Raw genomic sequence first — 20,241 nt, 5'->3', positions numbered from 1 at the left:
GTATGAATCCTTGCAAAAATATACAACTTTTTTTTCACAAGAAATTTTGGAATCAAGAATATATTGAAAACAATTAAAGATGACAGTGAAGAAATGCCATAGGGTATATTTATTAAATAGACCTACATTAAAAAAAAAAGAAAAATAAAAAAGGAGAAAATTGATAAGATAAGACTGTCTAAAATGGGAAAAATAAGTTCCTACGTGAAGGTGGATTCCTCAGTTTGGCCACCTAAACCTAGAGGAGTGTGGCCCTTTATTTCCTTCTTGTTTTCTTTTTTATTTTGGCCACAAATTAGGGTTGAGTATTATAGATCAGCTTCGCTTAGTGTAACGCCCCGTACCTAGAAGGGTCGGAGAATTACTACCTATCACTTACTAACCTATCTCTGCAAGCACCTAAAATTCCAAGGATTTTATAAATAGCACATAATCTCATATTATCCAAATAACCACAATACAAACTCCATAAGTCATTATTACAAAAATAACATAAACCAAATGGGTCCACAATTTTTCAATAATCTCAATAAAAACAGAATGATACATCTTTAAATCTCAATGGGTTCAAACAACTCGAAGTACTTCTATTACTCAAGTTATACTCTTTTACTAATAATGGAACTCGACTTTCTATCCATATCTAGACAAGCTCCAATTTCTAATCCTGACCTCCTGCTGGGCAATCAATGTCATCTGAAAATATAAGAAGATAAGGGAGTGAGTTATCCACAACTCAATAAGCAGAGAATGTATACTAGTATATAAACATGAGCCATTTTTAGAAAGTTTGGTATGCAGAAATAAAACGTTTCGTTTTCTTATGCACATCTCAAAACGTGTTATCAGAAAAATCAGAGCGACTATTAAAATCTTTTCATACTCATAAACCATTTTCATATTCAAAAACCACTTTGGCATAACGTAACTGCACATCTTCATCTTATTATATCATATCGTATCATATCATATCATGTCATATACCATGTTTAACCCCCCTGGTAAGGTTGTGCTATCTCCGGTGGCCAAACCAGGCAGTATCATGTTATGAAACTTCCCATTTTTCAATCTCGGAGCCCCGAGTGTGCACAAGGGAAATGACACGTAAAATACCACTTTGTTTCCAAAGTGGGTGCACTCATATCATATCATGTTGGTACCAACCATATCAAGTGAACCAGTATCATCATATCAGAACCATATTCAGAATTAGATTCAGAACAGGTAAGTGTGCCAAAGGTTTATCATATCCATATCATATCAAAACACGTGCAAAACATATTCATATCATTTTCCCATAATCAATAACAGTGCCAAAATATTTCATATCACATGTACAAAAATTCACAGATATCGTATTTGCTCTTTTGCACATTTAAAAACATGTCAAATATTGCTCATGTCTACACATTTCATGTCAAAAACATTTTTTTTCTCTTTCATACGTATCTCATGAGTGAATACAAAACATATACTGAGGTTGTTTTTCACTTTTCCTTTTTAACACAACATGCACATTTTTACAAACCAACCTCAATTCATTTCTTTTTATACAAATCTAGCATAGGAACCCCGCTTACTTGGGCTTCTAACTTTTCAAAAATTTCCTCAAAAGTGCCGAACGAATATTTATCTTCACCTATAAGATAATCACGTAAATTTCCATAAATTTCCAATCAATCTCATATTTCGATATTCAAGCCTAAAATTTCTAAAATAATCCATTTTTAACTCCTCAAATCCAAAATTCTCATTATTCCTGAAATACCAACATCACTTTCTAAACTCATCAATATCTAACATAATAACTCCGATTAAAACATCAAATTCCAACTTATTTACAATTGAGATCTTACTATAATTTATAAAACTAAATAACATAACTATATCAAAGTCATTATCAGTAGCTGATCATACTTTTTGTTTAAATCAAAAATATTCTTTTAAAAGGATTGAAAAAAAAAAAAAGATTCGCACTTACCGATCACTTCAAAAATTTATCAATATTTTCATAAAAATATTCCGTTAAAATATCAGTCTCTTACAAAAACTAACTTAACAATATAAATCCACACGCCTACGTTCAAATAAAAACATACTCTGCAACCCACGTAATATACTCATGATTTCAAACCCAAAGTACATAATATAAACTCATTAAACTAAATACCCGAAACAAATAAATCTGGAGCCATACTTTAAGAGGTAAAAAGGTAAAAACTAAAACAAACTCATCTTCCTATTGGGTTAACCAATATATATTCCGTATGTTTCCTTTTTAAGCAACTATCAACAACAACCAAAACAGTAACAACAAGCAGAGGCCTAACGTAAGCCACGACAGGAACTTACCCACGAAAAAACCGAGGCAGTGACACCGTGGGAGTGCGACGGAAGCTGGGCTGAGGTGGTGGTGACTTCCCCAATGGTGTCATACAGAGAGAGCGGAAGAGAGAGCTGAAAATGAGGGAGAGGGAGATAGTGTGAGAGAAGAGATGGAGGGGGAGAGCAAAACCGAAAGGGGGAGATACGGCGAGGGAGTGTCCGTGGCTTACCGAGGGATAGAGGTGGCGTGCGGCGGACTGAGGGTGGTGCGACGATGGCTTGCGGCATGGGTTGGCAGGTTGGCGGCACACGGGATGGAGGAAAACTCATCTATTTCTTGGTGCGGGAACAGAGCTTTCCGTGAGATGGGGGCGTTTGGTTTCGCGGGCATGCGCAGGGGCTGAGGGTGCTGTGGTGCACTCCGACGAATGCCACTGAGCCGCAATTGGTGGTACTGAGTGGTTAGGGTGGCTGCAGGTGAGGCTCTGCTTCGGTGAATGAAGGGTGTGGTTGATAGCAACTAGTGCAGTGGAGTAGAGTTCCCGTTTGACTCTGTGAAGAGGTCGAGTGGCACAAAAACTAGGGTTGAGGATGATAAATACACTTAAATATAAGATATAAGTAGTAAAGAGAAAAACCTAAAGGAAGAGGATGAAAAAGGGCATGCATGAAAATGGCAAAAAGGGCGTGAACCATGCGACGTGTTCTGGAACACCTCCACGGGCCTGGGATTGGCAGTGGGCTAGGTCTTACACTTAGTTTTACCTGAACTAAGCATTACAATGAAGATACAAGGAAGAAGAAGACTTTGTCATGCATCTCGTATATCAATTTGTCATATTGCATGAAGCGACCTTCCTTGATAGGTTTGTTAACCTCGTTTGTTTTCACAGATGAGATGAGTTGAGATTAACGTTAAAAGTTGAATAAAATATTGTTTGAATATATTTTTTAATATTATTTTTGTTCTGAAATTTAGAAAAATTGAATTGTTTATTTTATTTTGTGTGAAAATTTAAAAAAGTTGTAATGATTAGATGATATGATATGAGATTAGTTGAAATGAGTTGTGAAAACAAACGAGACAAGTTTGTGATTGTGATATATAGGAAATAGAACTTTTCATAATAATGCTTTTAATTTTAGAACTTTAATATAAATAGTACTGCCACATCCACAACGAATTACACAAAAATTATCCTACAAACTGATGTAGTTTCATATAATCTGTTAGATCTATTTTACAATAAAAGTAACTTTATAATTTTATGAACCACATCAAACCATATCAATTTGTGAGATTGTTTTTATATAATCCATTTGTGACTAGAGTATTTTCCTTAATATAAAGTTATACAATTAAAAAAAATGTTTTCTGTTTCAAAACATGCATCTAAAGAGATTTTAAAATTAGTTACTATAGTTTTTTTTTTTAAATGTGCAGTTATCTATTGCATGAGCTTTTCAATCAAACTTTCAATTTTGTGTTTTTTTAAAAGTGAACTTTCAGCTTTTTTTTAAGTGCTTAAGATAATTTTTATAAATTTACTAAACATATCATTTTTATTTAAGAACTTTTAGGCGTTAAAAGTACTTTTTAAGTTTACAAGCTCAAACCCAAACAAACACAGCTAATTTGGAGTAGTCGTCTCAGATAGTGAAAATTTTTTGAATGTGAGAATCACTGGCCTGCTCTTCTGCTAAAATGGTATCCTTTTACTGTTAGTTTAGATTAACAATTTGATTGATTTTAGCCCACGTTTTTGGTAGTTTAGTTTAACAATTTTAACAAAATCAAGAAAGATATGGAAAGATTGAATCGTTATAATTGTGGAATCTGGTATATGACTGGCACTTTTTTTCCTAACCAAGCTTCATTGAAGAAAATAAAACCATTACTGATTATAGAAGAAGGTTAATTGAACAATACATATGGGTGGATCTTTTCTACTATGAGAATCTAATAGACATTGGGGAATACAAATAAAGGGATGCTTCCATGTGATTGGTTGGAAGCTATTTGTTAACGTCATGTTTCGCACACCTTTGAGCTAGACTCTAACAACTCAGGTCTTCTGAAATGAGCTTGCAAAAGATAGTGAATAGTGCAACCAGGAGAGGGCAGCCTTGGGGCCAGGGAACCTCCGATACTAAAGTTAGTAAGTATTTTTAGAAGTTTATAAATAAGTAAAAGAGTTTAGGGATCAAAGATATATTTTCGTACCTGTGATCTGCTATTTATATTATAAGTATGGGGGACAGATTGGGTCTGCCCCCATGGAGTCTGCATCCTTCACAATGTTCCCTATGTCAGAGTCACATTTCTTGCACCACCTTCCCTCCTGCAAGTTGCGTACAGAGGACCCTTCTTATGGGCTGGGTTGGAGACTGTTTGTTCTAAGCTGGGCCTTTGGTCTTGATTCTCTTATCTTTCATTTATAGGCTTGTTGGGTTTAGTAGGAGAGAAAAATCCTCTTACACTTCGCTAATTCTCAACGGACGAGTACGCTAAAAATTTTATCACTATTTGAACCCGCCTTGCCACTAAAGTCGGGATCCCATTGTTGATGTGTGCACAACTCCGAAGTTCAGGAAGACTCTCATCGTTTGGTAATCTTGACAACGTTTCTCCATCATTCTTGATTGGCTCACCTTTTGATGATTCTGGTGACATCTTTTCAAGCTCATTAATGTGAGGGTATCAGGCGGCTCTTCGCATTCACGACGCTTTGTAGATTACACTTCCAGAATTGGAAGCTGCTCATACTCCTCCCTTTTGTCATGGGGTGTGGGACATCAATCGTCGCCTTCCCCTTATATAAAGTTGGAGTTGTGTTGTTTTCTTCTATTACGTTGTAACCTTCTTGCTATTTCAATTTTCCAATTTTCTTTCCTCTACCCAATTTTCTTTACGTTCTTCACTACTCGTACATTGGCATTGATGGCCTCCGAAAAGTCTACTCGACCAATATTTCCGGTGGGGGCTCTACCGACGCTGGGTTGTTGTTCGGGGGCAGTTGTTGGCGTTCAAATGCCACGGCGTCAATGCTGGCTTCCCTGACCTTACTTACCAAGTACCGAAGTTAGTGTTTTTCGAAATTCCTAGTCCCAACGAGGGTGCCATCGATGCAGAGGGCCGTTCCACACGAGTGGCCCTATTCCCTTCCATGTTGTCATGCGGCCTAAGGCTGCCTTTCCCTCACCCTGTTTGCAACCTTCTTGACCGCCTAGGTCTGGCCCCCTCCCAATTGCATTCGAATGCCTGGAAGCTTTTGATATGCTGCAACATTATCTGGCGGCGTGCTCTGCTAGAATCATACCCAGATGATGCGGACCTTATTAGTCGTGAGTTCTTTCTTACCCATAAGGTGCTATAGCAAAAGGGGAATGTCTGCTGTTTCAAGGCAACACACACCCTAGTCACCCTGGAGTCAAGATATCTTAAAGTGAAAGACTGGTCTCCTAAGTTCTTCTTTGTGTCCGATCGGGATGGGAGTTCCCAGTGGGCCAAGTGACTCACCTCGAGTTCCCAATTCAGATGAACTAAGGGAAGGTTCTGGAGGACAAGACTGTGCATCCATCAACTACTTCCTATGAGGCACGACACATTGTGGTTGTCCGAGAATTGGTGCAAAAGAACCCTGAAGGCGTCTTCTTCGAAGTCCTTTCTAAAGAGAGCTGAAGAGGTTCTCTGCCTCCCCTTGGTCACCTTTCATTTGATGATAGGCCGATCGCGGCCCAACCTTGAGTTTTCCTTGCTCAGAAGCGCTCCTTGGACCCTTCCTCACTAGGTAAAGGGAAGAAGCTTTGATTGGAGGGTGCCAGGGTTGACGGCAGGCCCTCTTCTGGAGCTTTGAATCCTCCACTGCAAGAGTCAGCTACACTAGAGGTCGTCTGCCCTATTGCCTTGGAAACCCTGACAAGGGTGCTGGCGAGGGGTCCGACCGAAGATCCCCCTGCGATGTCAATGTTAGCTACTACTGCTGAGGTGTTCGCAGACAAGGTGGAGCTAAATGCCCTAATCCAGAACCTCTATACGGTCATGATTCTTGGGCGAACTAAAGAGGAGCAATGTTCTTTGTCATGGATTTCTCCACCTTCTTCGTCTCACTCTGCCGTCGGTAGCCACTGCTTCAAGGACGAGGTTGCTGGAAAGAGGTGGTGGCTGCTACTTCCAACAATCGTGCAGAGATGGAGGGTTGCACGAAAGGCAAATCCCTTTTGGATGTTGTAGTTCACATAGGTTTGAGGAGTCCAGTTGATGACCCACGCATTCAGCAGAGCACTCAAAGGTTGGTGATCCCCCTCTGGGTATTATAATCAGTGAGGGTTCGAGGGGTCTGCACGACCAAATGCCCTCTCAGGCCGGGCGTCTAACGGAGCGTGACCCCCTTCTGAATGTTGTAATCGGCTCTGGTCTGGAAAGTTTGTGTGAAGTTCAAACCGTTCCTCCTGAAGTGGCTGCGCAATCATCAGAGGCTGAGGGCTCAGTGGAAATCATTCCCCCTCTGTCCCATCTGGAAACGGAAGGGAGCCGTCTAGAGGCCATCAGTCAGGTCGTCAAGTGCTTGTCCGACTTTTTCCATGAGGTTCAACCCTTCCTTCCAATCTTTTTCCTTCTTCTTTCTCTTTTTTTTTTTGGCTAATTGTTGCATGCCAGTCCTTCTTGTGGCCAAGGCACTTCTCGGCTGAGCCTCTTTTCAATGACTACTACCTCCCTTCACCATGTCAGTGGCGAAATGGAAGAGAATAAGCTGTTGGAGCATGAACTAGAGAATACGTGATGAGACCTGGCGGAATAGCGCAAGAGGGTCAGGAAACTGGAGTGCCACCGGAAGAAGCTCAAAAGGAAGGCGAAGAAGGAGAAAGAGCAATTAGAGTGACTTAACCAAAGTCTTCAAGACAACTTATCATAAGCGCAGGATGTCGCCCTTTGTTTGGATAGGCAGCTGAAGTCATTCCCGAGTGTTCGGGACTATGTGTGGGGACAAGGGCTTATGGAGGGCCGTAGGTCGATGCAGGATTACCTCTTGGGGAGTCCTGAGTTGCGTTTGAGGTCTTCCACGCTTAGGCCATTCAAATGGCTTACCCTTATATTACAATTTTTAATATATTTACTTTATATATCGAAGTCGGACTTCAAAGCTTAGAGCCGATGTTGGCTCCGACTCCAACATTTTTTCCCGGAGTTACTCTGACTTCGAACTCCGATTTTTGCACTCCTCTACTATCTGGCATCGCAGCTTTAATGTTTTCATCGGATTATTTATTATCAGTGTTATGGCTGGTAGAGATCGTGGATGACATGGGCATATTCAAAATGAGGAAGCCCGAGGAAGCCCCTCACCGCCATTGTGATGCACATGACATGATGATTGTAGATTTATAGAAGTAAATAGCGGAATTATCCTAGCACTGCTCATATAGACTTAGCACTGCTCATATATGATGCCAAACAGTTTAGACTATTATGATGAGTAGTTAATCAACAGAAACTTGAGATTGAAATTGAGATCTTACAAAAATGAACTTACTATTATAAAAATGGCTTGACATGACATGTTATATGTACTTTACTATAAAAAGAGATTTACAATCTGATATCTCACGTGAAACCACTTGAATTTATAAATTTATTTTTGTGATATTTCTACATAGACCAAACATTTTCAATAGTTCTATTTGTCCAAGAGACCAAGAGATACCCAATCAGAAATTTGATCCTTATGTTGGGTGGAGGGTATGATGCGATACAAATGTATTACAAGTTCAAAAATATATGAGGAAAGCAATTTGAGTTCGATTAGAATCGATAAGAGCCATCATGTCATGGTAGATAACACCCATTATGGTGGTCAGGATCTATCGATCCCGAAAGAAGTCTTAGAAGAAGTGTGCTAAGAAATGGGAGAAGACTAGAAGATCCTTGATGTTGGGAATTTCAAGGGGCAAAAAGCATGGACTAGGCGTGGGTGGTGAGTGATTCGCTGCCCATAAGCTGTGGGGATCGAAGAGATCATGGTCGGCATACCGAAAGTATTATCCTCTAGAGTAGCTCTGTTTATGTTGTCTCGGTGGAACTGCATATGCAACCCTGACTTATGGAATGAGGAGAATACCGTGGACATTATTATATATACATTCATGCATGCATGCTTATTAATTGGTACATGATAAAGATGCACATCCCTATGCCACTTCTATGTACATTCCTATGTCAGGATCAAGAAAAAAAATATCTCATTATCATTGCATTAATATTAACAAAAAATGACCAAAATATATGTTTTCCATCTTAATAAGTGATCATATGTATATATCTATATATATATATATATATATATATATATATATATATATACATACATACATACCGAATGCAATTGATGAAAGATTATCTTCTAAATGGTCTGTTTTAATCTGTAACTTAATTCGTGCATATGCATAAAATAAATGGAATCACCAAAGATTAAAAATTCTAAAAGTTTCTTACAAGTAGAGGTTAAGATCATAGACGACTGGCATCAGCCTACAAATGACCCAAGCATGTACAAATTGTAATGGAACTTTGAACATATATACAATGGCCTAGATAGCTAGCTTCTGGACGCTCTGGCCACAGAACCTGAAAATGAATGTAAGAATAAAAATAGCATGAAAAAAGGCTTCAAAAACATGTCATGATCAATGGCTCAACTAAAACATGTTATCTGGTCGTGTACGTTGTCAAATTTTAAGTACTAGTACTCGCACAACCTTAAAGATGAACCTTTACGTACATGATTCATGCATGTCAGTTGATATTCATCCAATGTAACGGTTAGAAATACATGGTACCTTCACTGCGTCTCCACTATTTTTGCAACTTGCACTTATTTAGCATATGGACAACTCCTTTTAATGTAGCCTAGCTTCCTAGCTTCTTTAAAACTCCATAGCTGGTACTATGAATCTGGCATCTACCACTTGGATTATGTTCATTCATCTCCATCAAGGTTGTTCACTGTTGTCATGGCCTTGTAGACTTCATTGCCATAATTGTTCTTCATATTCTTCAATTTTTCATGCTCTTTGTCAATTACTTCATGCATGCACAACATTAACAATATTATCCAAAATCATTTTTTCATAGTGTTGATCACTTGAATCTTTTTTCCGTGCTACAATTTTTATAGGCATATGTATACCTTAATATTCCCTTTTATGTCGAGTCGACGATGATCTTAAATGGATGTCAGCTTGGATCCCTGATATGATCCTCCCATTATAAACACATCCGATCCATTGCTTTCTCATCTACTTCTTCACTAGAAAATTTCCTCTTGGCTGCAACGACCCGGAATGGCTTGATGTCAAGCTCTCCCATTCTCTTCATGCGTAATTGCGTGTATTAGCATGGGTTGTCACTTGTTGCAATCCCTATGAAGCAAGGAAATTAGAGTTTTCACCCAAACGAAAAATGAATAAAAGAGTCAATAATTCCAACATATATGTTTCTTTCCATGGATATAAAAAAAAAAAAAAAAAAAAAAAAAAACTCAAACCAAACATATATGTTTCTCTACAAGGACATCAAAAAAATCCAACATAATTAATCAAGAACTCTACAAAGTGTCAATAAAAGAGTCAACATCCCAAAATACCAATTTATTTCAATAAAAAGTAAAAAATCTCCTGAATAAGACTCCAATAACCACTTGTACCCTGGCACTTATCCCACTATGCTCAACTAATAATTTCATCCAAGCTTACTATTCTTGATCCCCACCTAATCTATCATAAATATTTGAAAAATATTAAAGATAATTAGGTGAGTTAATAACAACTCTTGTGAAATAAAACATAAAGAGAATGATTGCAAGCAAGAAGGACATGAGGATATTGAGCATCAAAGCTGCAACACACAAAAGAAATGTATGCAGAAGTAAAAACAGATATGAAGTACTCTGCAATGACCAAGAAATGCATGCAGTAGCAAAAGTAAAAATAAAGCATACTGCATCAGAAGAGAAGTAGAAAGCATCAGCAAAAAGAAGAAAGTATTGTCACATAAAAGCAAGGGATCGTATGTGAAATACATGGCTGCACACAAAGCAATGTCAGAAAATCAACATGTAAAGCACTGCCTAAACCATGTTGTCCATAAAGCTACAGACCATTACTTGTAACTTAATATGAGATTAAAAGTTAGTTTTAGAATTTTTCTTTTCTACTTTCTATAATGTATATATAGCAGTAGTTCTTGTATCATAAAACACATCAATGAGAATCCGATTTTTTCCATATAGTTGTCCTGTTGTGTTTGCCTAAGTTTTCAAACCAACTTCATTTTCTAAGTCATGACATCCTCATCTTCTTCTTCTTCTCCTATTTCCCTTGCTAAGGACCCAAGCATTCACTTCTTTCTAGATCATAGTGACAATGCTAACACTATCATTGTCTCACCTCCATTAACTGGTTCAAATTACATATCTTGGAGCAGATTATTTTTACTTTCCATTTCAATCAAAAACAAGTTAGGCTTCCTAGATGGCACCATTTCTACTCTTGAGTTGTCAGATCCCTGATATGTGACATGGCTGAGATGCAACAACATCTTATTTGCTAGGATCCTAAATTTCGTTTCAAAAGATATTACATCTAATCTATTTTTCATAACCTTAGCTAAACAGGTTTGGGACAAACTTAAAGAAAGATTCGCTCAACCTAATGAAGCTTGAATTTATCACCTCCAACCCAAGCTTAGTAGCATTGTTCAAGGACATCTCTCTATAAGTGATTACTTCACACAACTTAATGCTATTTGAGAAGAATTAAACAATTACGGACCTCTTCCTTGTTGTTCATGTGGAAAATGTACTTGTGATGCTTTAAAAATTGTTAGTGAGGTCCAATAAAGGGATTATGTCTTTAAGTTTTTAATGGGCTTAAATGATAGCTATGATTTTGTGAGGGGACAAATCATTTTGATAAGTCTCTTGCCTTCATTAAACAAAACCTTTTCACTAATTTTGTAAGAGGAAAGACAAAGGCAAGCAAGGAATACAGTCTTGCCCATCTCAGAACCTTCTGCCCTTCTTGCCTAACAAAACTTCCCAAAGAAAAGGAAAAAATCATACCTTGTTTGTCACAAGTTAGTAGGCTTCCCACCAAACTATAAGTTTATCGAAACCAAGTTTGGAAATACCTCTGCTGCTCCATATTTTGCAAACCCTGGACAAATTACCACTTCACCTAAGCAAGTACCTGCTCCAAAGCCTCTCAACTAAACCTCTCTCAGGCACAAGTGCAGCACCTCATGGCTCTTGTCAATGCTCAATTTCCTCATATGAGCTTGGGACAAACCAAGCCAATTCCGCCTATATTTGCCCCTGCCAAACCAGACACTCCAGCTCCTCGACCACACCTTACTCAAACTTAGCAGGTAATCATCACTAACTCTCCACTTTTTCCATGCATGTTGATCACTCTCATCTCAGGACTGTGAATCACTACAAACATAGTTCATCTTCCCAGTATAAGCACTCTGATATGTATAACACACCATGGATCATGGACACAGGAGCCACTGATCACATGGTGTGCTCCATCTCCTTCTTTGACAATCCCTCTTCTTGCATACAAGCTTTTGTGCAACTCCCAAATGGTACAAGGGCTCAAGTCACACACATAGGCTCTGTTAAGTTATGAGATTCATTGTCACTGATGTGTATACCCTCATTCACTTACCTCATCTCAATTAGCAAGCTCACTCAAAACCAAATACATGTCTGTTTTTCTTAAAAGATCTTTACTTCATTCAGGTACTCTCTTCATGGATGACGATTGGATTTGCTAAGGTTTACGCTGGCCTCTATTATCTGCTGCCTCCATCTCATGACAACAACATCAACCCTTCTTTAACTTTTCCCAATCAAGCTCGAGTCAACCAAGCAGCTATACAACAGGATTTTGACCTATGGAACTTTATATTAGGACATTTATTTTCACAAAGAATGAATTTAATTCATTCTCTTGTTCCTAATGTAAAATCTAAGGATCTATCTCATTGTAAAATCCATTATTTGGCCAAGCAGAAACATCTTCCTTTTCTTCCAAGTGTATCCACTAGTTCATTTCCTTTTAACTTAATCCATTGTGATATATGGGGCTCATATTCTCAAGCATCAATTCAAAGTTTTCATTACTTCTTAACCATTGTGGATGATTATTCAAGAATCACTTGGATTTTTTTAATGAAACTGAAATCAGAAACAAGGCCTATCTTGCAATCATTCTTTCAGCTCATACATACTCAATTCAATTGCAAAGTTAAGAAAATCAAAATTGGCAATGGCCTTGAATTTGAGATGGCTGATTTTTATAAAGACCATGACATCATTTACCAAAAATCATGTGTGTATACCCCTCAACATAGTGGTGTTGTTGAGAGGAAACACCAACATCTTTTGAATGTTGCTAGAGCACTCATCTTTCAAGCTAGATTACCTACTCCTTTTTAGGGAGATTCCATATTAACTGCAGCATACATCATCAATAGGATGCCTACACCCCTCCTTTCTAACCAATCTCCGTATGAAAGACTCTTTTCATCACCACCCTCCTATGCTCATTTTTGAGTCTTTGGCTTCCTAAGTTATGTTAGCACTCCTAAGCACCACAGAACTAAGTTTGAACCTCGAGCTAGGTCTTGCATTTTCCTAGGATACTGTGGCGCCCTCGACCCCCATGTGTAATTTTTGTGGAGTTCGTGACACCGGGATGATGACCACAAGGATCACGCACCCAAACGACCAGTGCTCAGATTGTGTACAAAATACAATACGTGTACAAAATAATATTCGCAGCGGAGAAATAAAAAGGTCTTTCTTTATTAAGTACCTGAATTGTTCAAAAACAGTAAAATATTATTACAAGATTTACACAGTCGTCCAACAGATAAAATAAAGACAAGAAATAACATAAGGGAAACAAATCCCATAACGCTGAACAATATCTTTGCAACTCAGACCTCCGGAGGAGCTGATCCCTCGGATTCATACTCGAGCTCTGCGTCAGACTCTACGGCACCATAAGATAGAACCGTAGAGTAAAACACCACAATGAGATTATGACATCTCAGCAAGTAATTAAATCAAACAACATCCAATAGATTTGAAATATATTAATATAATCACACATCCCCATACAGACAAATATGCAGAATAACAAACCACATTCTTTTTTTCCAAAAATACACTTTTAATACTCAGGCCAAAAATAAGTTTTTGGCCCAATCATAACCATTATTACAAAATTACGCATGCACCACGGTCTCCCCTATGGACCGTCCGCACACGCTGGCTCTCATCGTCACATCACGGGTAACGTCCGTGTATAAGACTTCGCCAGCCAAGCATCCTCTAACCTCGCCAGCCAAAAGGTCACGGAATCGATACGAGAGCGTTACCGTCTCGTCCGTTCCTGTCGTCGCCCTGCGACAACTCAGGGAACGTCACGTCAGTCTGTTACGCTCCTGAGTGACCAGAGGAGCTCCACCGAGATAATACCTCATCTCAGCTTGGGGTCGTGATACACACGTACCCACATATTTAGTCACAATTCCAAACAGACAACGTGACATCACAGCACAATTTATTAAAAACTATAAATATGCATTTCAACAGTTTATTGGAATACATTTAAATATCTCATTTACAAATTCACAATAATTACAAAAATACAGTTTACAACCAACTACACGCGTAATCCCGTCTTCCAATCCGGCCAAGGCCCAATTCCAACAACCCAATTAACATCTCAACACTTTAACGGCCCAAGGCCCATTTCTAACAGACCAACAAATCGACAGTTTACAATGACAAGTATAACAATTTCATTTTAAAACTGAAAAATTACATACACACGAAGTTGGAAATTCTTGAAAGATCAAGCGAAAGGGGCGTTTGCTCAAGGTGGCAGCACAACGACGGCAACAATGATTTCAAGAATAAAACAATGGCTTTTCTATTGGGTTTTCTCTCAAAGGAATTTGATCTAAGAAAAATGATGAGAAACTCAACTCACGGCAAGTTCCCATAATTCACCAAAATAAACCGATTGAAATTCCACAATTTTAGAACAAAACAAAGCACGGCCAAACTTTCAAGTTCTTGGATTCACCAACAAAAATACAGATCGAAACTCAAACACCAAAAGATGAAATAGCTTGAATGAGAGAAAGAGGAGGAGGATCTTGGAAGAATTTATTTATGGAACCCGTGGCCTATTTATAGGCCAAGAATGGCGGTTTGAGGCACACAGAGACAACATGCGGAAGAGAAAACCGAAGTGCACGCTATGGAGGGAACGTGTGGCAGTGCGGGTTGCGTGGGGAAAATGTGGATTGACAGCAGATGAAGGATGGACAATTGATAGACATGGGACAGCCATGGGAGCTCGAGGTGGAAGGTGGTGGTGGCTGTGTGAAGCTACGGCTTGACAGGGAGCATTCAGAATCCCTAGCCGAACGACACCGAGAAGAAAAAGGAAGGAGGAGGTGGCGGCTTGCAGGAGAAATGCGCGGCTAAGTCGGCACGGTGATGGCAGCAGCTGCTGTAAGAAGAAATTGCTGGAAGAAGTTAGAAGAGAGAAGAAGAAAGAAGAAGAAGGAAGAAGAAAGCAGTGTGGCGCATGAAGTTCACGATGGAACCTTAAGTTCCTGACCGAAACGGCGCCATTTAACAAGCTTAGCGGCTGGGTTCACTTAACCCGCACGGGCTGGGCTTCAAAGGCGCACACGGGGTTGGGTTAAAACTCAAAAGGATTGGGCTTTAACACAACACACACACAGGCTGGGTTTAAAAAAAAAAAAAAAGAACACACGCACACAGCCCAAATAAAAACACTACAATAAACAAGCCCAAAAATAAAACACAACAATTCAAAAGCCCAAACCAAAATAAATACCAACATAAAATTAAAATTATCATAAATAAAATATCATAAAATAACACAAACAACATAATTAAAATAACACATTTAATTAAAATATACAGAATTATAAACACAAGTAAAAACTAGAGATCTCACAGATACCCTGCAACCATCAAAGGTTACAAGCTCTATGACATAGAGACTCATTCCACCTTTATTTCTAGGAATGTAATTTTCCATGAATCTGTCTTCCCATTCAACTCTTCCACCTCCACTCCCTCCTCTCATTCCTCTTTAGACATTCACTCATCCTTCCCCCATAATCTGGTTTTACCTCTTCCACCACCAAAAAACTACTTTCCACCTCCTCTTGAAACCTCTCTGCCTGCTACCTCTTTTGATCCACCTCATTTTTCACCTCATCTTGATAAGCTACATGCCACCTCATCTTCTGATCCATCTCCTCGAAGGTCCACCAGAGATAGGCATCAACTTGCCTATCTCCAACAATACCATTGTCAGATAGCAAAATCTCTAAATCTCAATGCATCCTCTCCCTCCTCCACACTTTATCCACTCAATCATCACCTTACCTACAAACACCTCTCCCTATTCTCTGAACCTAACTCCTACAGTGAAGCTGTGAAATTTAAACATTGGCAAGATGCCATGAAAGCTGAACTCAGTGCTTTAGAGGAAAATAACACTTGGACTGTTACCTCCATCCCCCTAAAAAGATCCCATTGGTTGTAAATATATCTACAAAGTAAAGCTCAAATCTGATGATTCTTTTGAAAGACACAGAGCTAGACTTGTAGCCAAGGTGTATACTCAAAGAGAAGGTTTTGATTTCCAAGAGATATTCAGTCCAGTTCGTGTCTTCCTTGCCTTAGCATCCATTCAAAATTGGTTCTTATCTCAAATGGATGTTCATAATGCCTTTTTACATGAGGATCTCAATGAGAAAATTTATATGGAGATGCCACCAGGATATCACATTCACAGAGAGCAGATTGAAGGGGAGAAATTAGTATGCAAACTAAATAAGTCCCTCTATGGACTTAAACAAGCATCAAGGCTATTGTTCAAAGTTTTCTAACTCACTCACTTCTATTGGATTTCAACAATTTAAATCTGACTAAGTTAGTCCAAAAGGGTTCACAACACTGCTAGTGTATGTGGATGATATCATAGTGGGAGGTAATTCTCAAGATAAAATTGATTCACTCAAAGCTTACCTTCGCAACAAGTTCAAACTTAAAGACCTTGGACTCCTTAAATATTTCCTAGGCCTAAAGGTTGCAAAGTCATCTTTTGGAATCACTATCTGTCAAAGAAAGTATACCCTCAAAATCTTGGAAGATGCAAATTTAGTTGGCACCAAAACAGTCTCTACCCCTATTGAGTTGAATCACAAATTGAGCCACACCACAAATGAGATTCTGCAAGACCCCACAACCTATAGAAGACTCATTAGAAGGCTCATTTATTTAAGAATTACTAGGCTAGACATCACTTATGCTGTGAATGTTCTAAGCCAATTTATGGATAGGCCTTCACAAACTCATATGCACTCAGCCTATAGAGTTCTCAGATATCTCAAAGGATCCATAGGTCAAGGCCTTTTCTTGTCATCAAGATCATCTTTACAATTAAAGGCATATAATGACTCTGATTAGGCTGCTTATCCCGAGACTAGGAGGTCTATCACAACTTTTTGTGTGTTCACTATATCAGTGAACATCTCTCTATACAAACTAGTATGCAAACTGAATAAGTCCCTCTATGGACTTAAACAAGCATCAAGGCAATGGTTCTCAAAGTTTTCTAACTCACTCACTTCTATTGGATTTCAGCAATTTAAATCTCATGCCAGACATCACTTATGCTATGAATGTTCAAAGCCAATTTTTGGATAAGCTTTCACAAACTCATATGCACTCAACCTATAGAGTTCTCAGATATCTCAAAGGATCCATAGGTCAGGGCATTTTCTTGTAATCAAGATCATCTTTACACTTAAAGACATATAATGACTCTGATTGGGCTACTTGTCCCAAGACTAGGAGGTTTGTCACAGGTTTTTGTGTGTTCATTGGAGACTCATTGATAAGTTGGGAATCAAAGAAACAAGTAACTGTCTCTAGGTCTTCATCTGAGGTAGAATATAGGGCATTAGCTTCCACAAGTTGTGAAATCGTGTGGCTTCTTGGTCTGTTAAGAGAATTTAACATAAATCATGAACAATATGCTCTTATGTTCTGTGATAACCAAGTAGCCATCCACATCACAAGGAATCCTATCTTCCAAGAAATGACTAAACACATAGAGCTGAATAGCTATTTTGTTCGAGAAAAGGTCCCAGCTAGAGGCATCACTCTTGTCCATATTGCCTCAAAGTTCCCATTAGCAGACATTTTCACTAAGGCTTTATCATCTTCTGTTTTTCATTTTTTATTGTCCAAGATGGTAATCATAAATATCTATACCCATCTTGAGGGGGAGTCTCACGAAATAACACATAAAGAGAAGGATTGCAAGTAAGAAGGATATGAGGACACTGAGCATCAAAGCTACAACACACAAAAAAATGTATGCAGCAACAAAAGTATATATGAAATACTCTGCAATGACCAAGAAATGCATGCAGCAACAAAAGTAAAAATAAAGCATACTGCAACAAAAGAGAAGTAGAATGCAACAACAAAAAGAAGAAAGTATTGTCATAGAAAAGCAAGAGATCATATGTGAAATATATGGTTGCACACAAAGCAAGGTCAGGAAATCAACATGTAAAGCATTGTTTAAACCATGTTGTCCATAAAGCTGCTGACCATTACTTGTAACTAAATATGAGATTAAAAGTTAGTTTTTAGAACTTTTCTTTTATGCTTTTTGTAATGTATATATAGTAGTAGTTCTTGTATCATAAAACACGTCAATGAGAATCAGATTTTCTTCATATTGTGGCCTCATTTCGAGTTTTATTTTCACTTTTAACCACAACGTCTCAACAAGTAGTGAATATATACTAGTATATAAACATGAGCCAGTTACTAAATGTAGAACAAAATAGATTACCAAATATCATAGCAAAGTTCCAAAAACATTTATTTACAATAATAACTATACATAAGTCCTTTGGCATAAGAATAACTGAACCACATCATATTGGAATAGATTCCGTGTTTAAACCCTATGGTAGGTTGTGTTATCTCCGTTGGTCAAACCAGGTAGAAACAGAAGTGAAATTTCTCCCTTATTATTCTCGGTGTTCCGAGTGTGCACACAGGAATTACCATGTAAAAAATCATTTTGTTTTCAAAGTGGGTGAACTCAGAAACCAAGATGTAATTGGCACCAACACAATAACAAATGCAACAGTTTTACACCCATGATAAGGTTAGGACGGAAGCAAAAACAAAATGTCATGCCAGAAAGTTTTTGGATGCAGCATATCATATCATAACATAGTATTAACAGATAAATATCATGTGATCATATACAATTTTCAGATTTCATAATCACTGCTTTTTATACAGTTGAAAATAGAGTATTAAAAAATGCTAATGTCTACAATTATGACATAAAAATATTCCATTTTCATGTTCAAATAACAAGTAGAGCAGGAAAGGTGACCGACGTTGTTTTTATAACAAGACATGCAAGTTTTCATAAAATCAACCTCAGTCAATTTTTATGCAAAGACTAGTATAGGAACACTGCTTACTTGACTATAGTAGTGTATTATCTATGTTATGAGCTCGTACGCTAGTAGTATCACAATAGGCTAAACCAGAAAAATATTCGCTTATCCATTAATAATCCACACAAGCACAAAATCCAACTAATAGAAATTCCAAAATCCTAATGATAGAATAGTACCGAAAGCCTAACAATATGATCAGATAATCTTCTTTCTGTCTACGTGGTGGTGCTAGGTGAGGGATGCTTAAAGTGTTCATCCATGGCTAGTTTGATGATAAGAGAAATGATATTTACAGTTTTAGGATGTGCAAATCTTGCATACTCTTTTTGAAAAAAGTGAATAAATATGAAGCTCACGTAAAAATTAATTTTTAATGGTAGACTCTACTCTTTTTTCAAAAGAGTTGCAGAACTTGTACACTTTAAGATTATATATAGAATTACTCAATTGATAAATGTATGAAAATAAAGGAGACATGATGGATTTATGTGATTTGGCACTAACATCTATTTCCACAGATCTTGGATACAAAATTCACAATAAATAATGTTTAATACAAACTCTCAATCCTTGCGCTAAACACTCTACAATCACTCACATGGAGCTTAGCAGCGAAAAATGATCTTAGGAGCTATAGCTTAGCCTCGTTTGTTTTTACAATTCTTTTAAATTCATCACATCTCATCTAATCATTACTAGAACTGCAATCCAAGAAACCTATTCAGAATTTGAGCCCAATCCGATTCGGTCTGTGCTTCTGAGTGTGTCAGACAGACTCGACCCGTCCCGCAGATTCATGATCAGGTCAACCCGAGTTTTTTTTTTCCTCTTTTTTTAAAGATGGCAGTTGGTTTGGATGTGTACTCAGGAAGAAAAGAATCAAACCCAAGATTTCCAATTACTGGCGATTTGCAATTATTTTGTACAATTTGCATATATAAAACCCTTTGCCTCTGCAAACGCAATGCGACCTTTTTCTGCCCCAAAACCCACCAATAAAAAAATAGGGCACGACAAAAGCCAACCCAAAGAGACACAAGTAGGAAAAAAAAAAAAAAAAAAAAAAGGAATAAAATTTTAGTAAACTTTATGTATGGTCAATCCTTTCTTTTTCGCTCGATCTATTCTTCAATTATTGCATAGTAAACTACTTTATTTTTACGTAGACTGTTTGGTGTACTTTTATTTTTTGATAATGACTGTTTGGTGTACTCAACACCTACGCTAGTTTCACCTCAAAAAGGATGAATAAAATTTGTATAAACACGCGAGTCCGTGACAGTATCTGTATT

This window comes from Juglans microcarpa x Juglans regia, chromosome 5D (assembly GCF_004785595.1).
Source record: "Juglans microcarpa x Juglans regia isolate MS1-56 chromosome 5D, Jm3101_v1.0, whole genome shotgun sequence".
Lineage (NCBI taxonomy): Eukaryota > Viridiplantae > Streptophyta > Magnoliopsida > Fagales > Juglandaceae > Juglans > Juglans microcarpa x Juglans regia.
The sequence above is the reverse complement of the archived record's forward strand: the minus strand, read 5'-3'. Positions refer to the sequence as shown.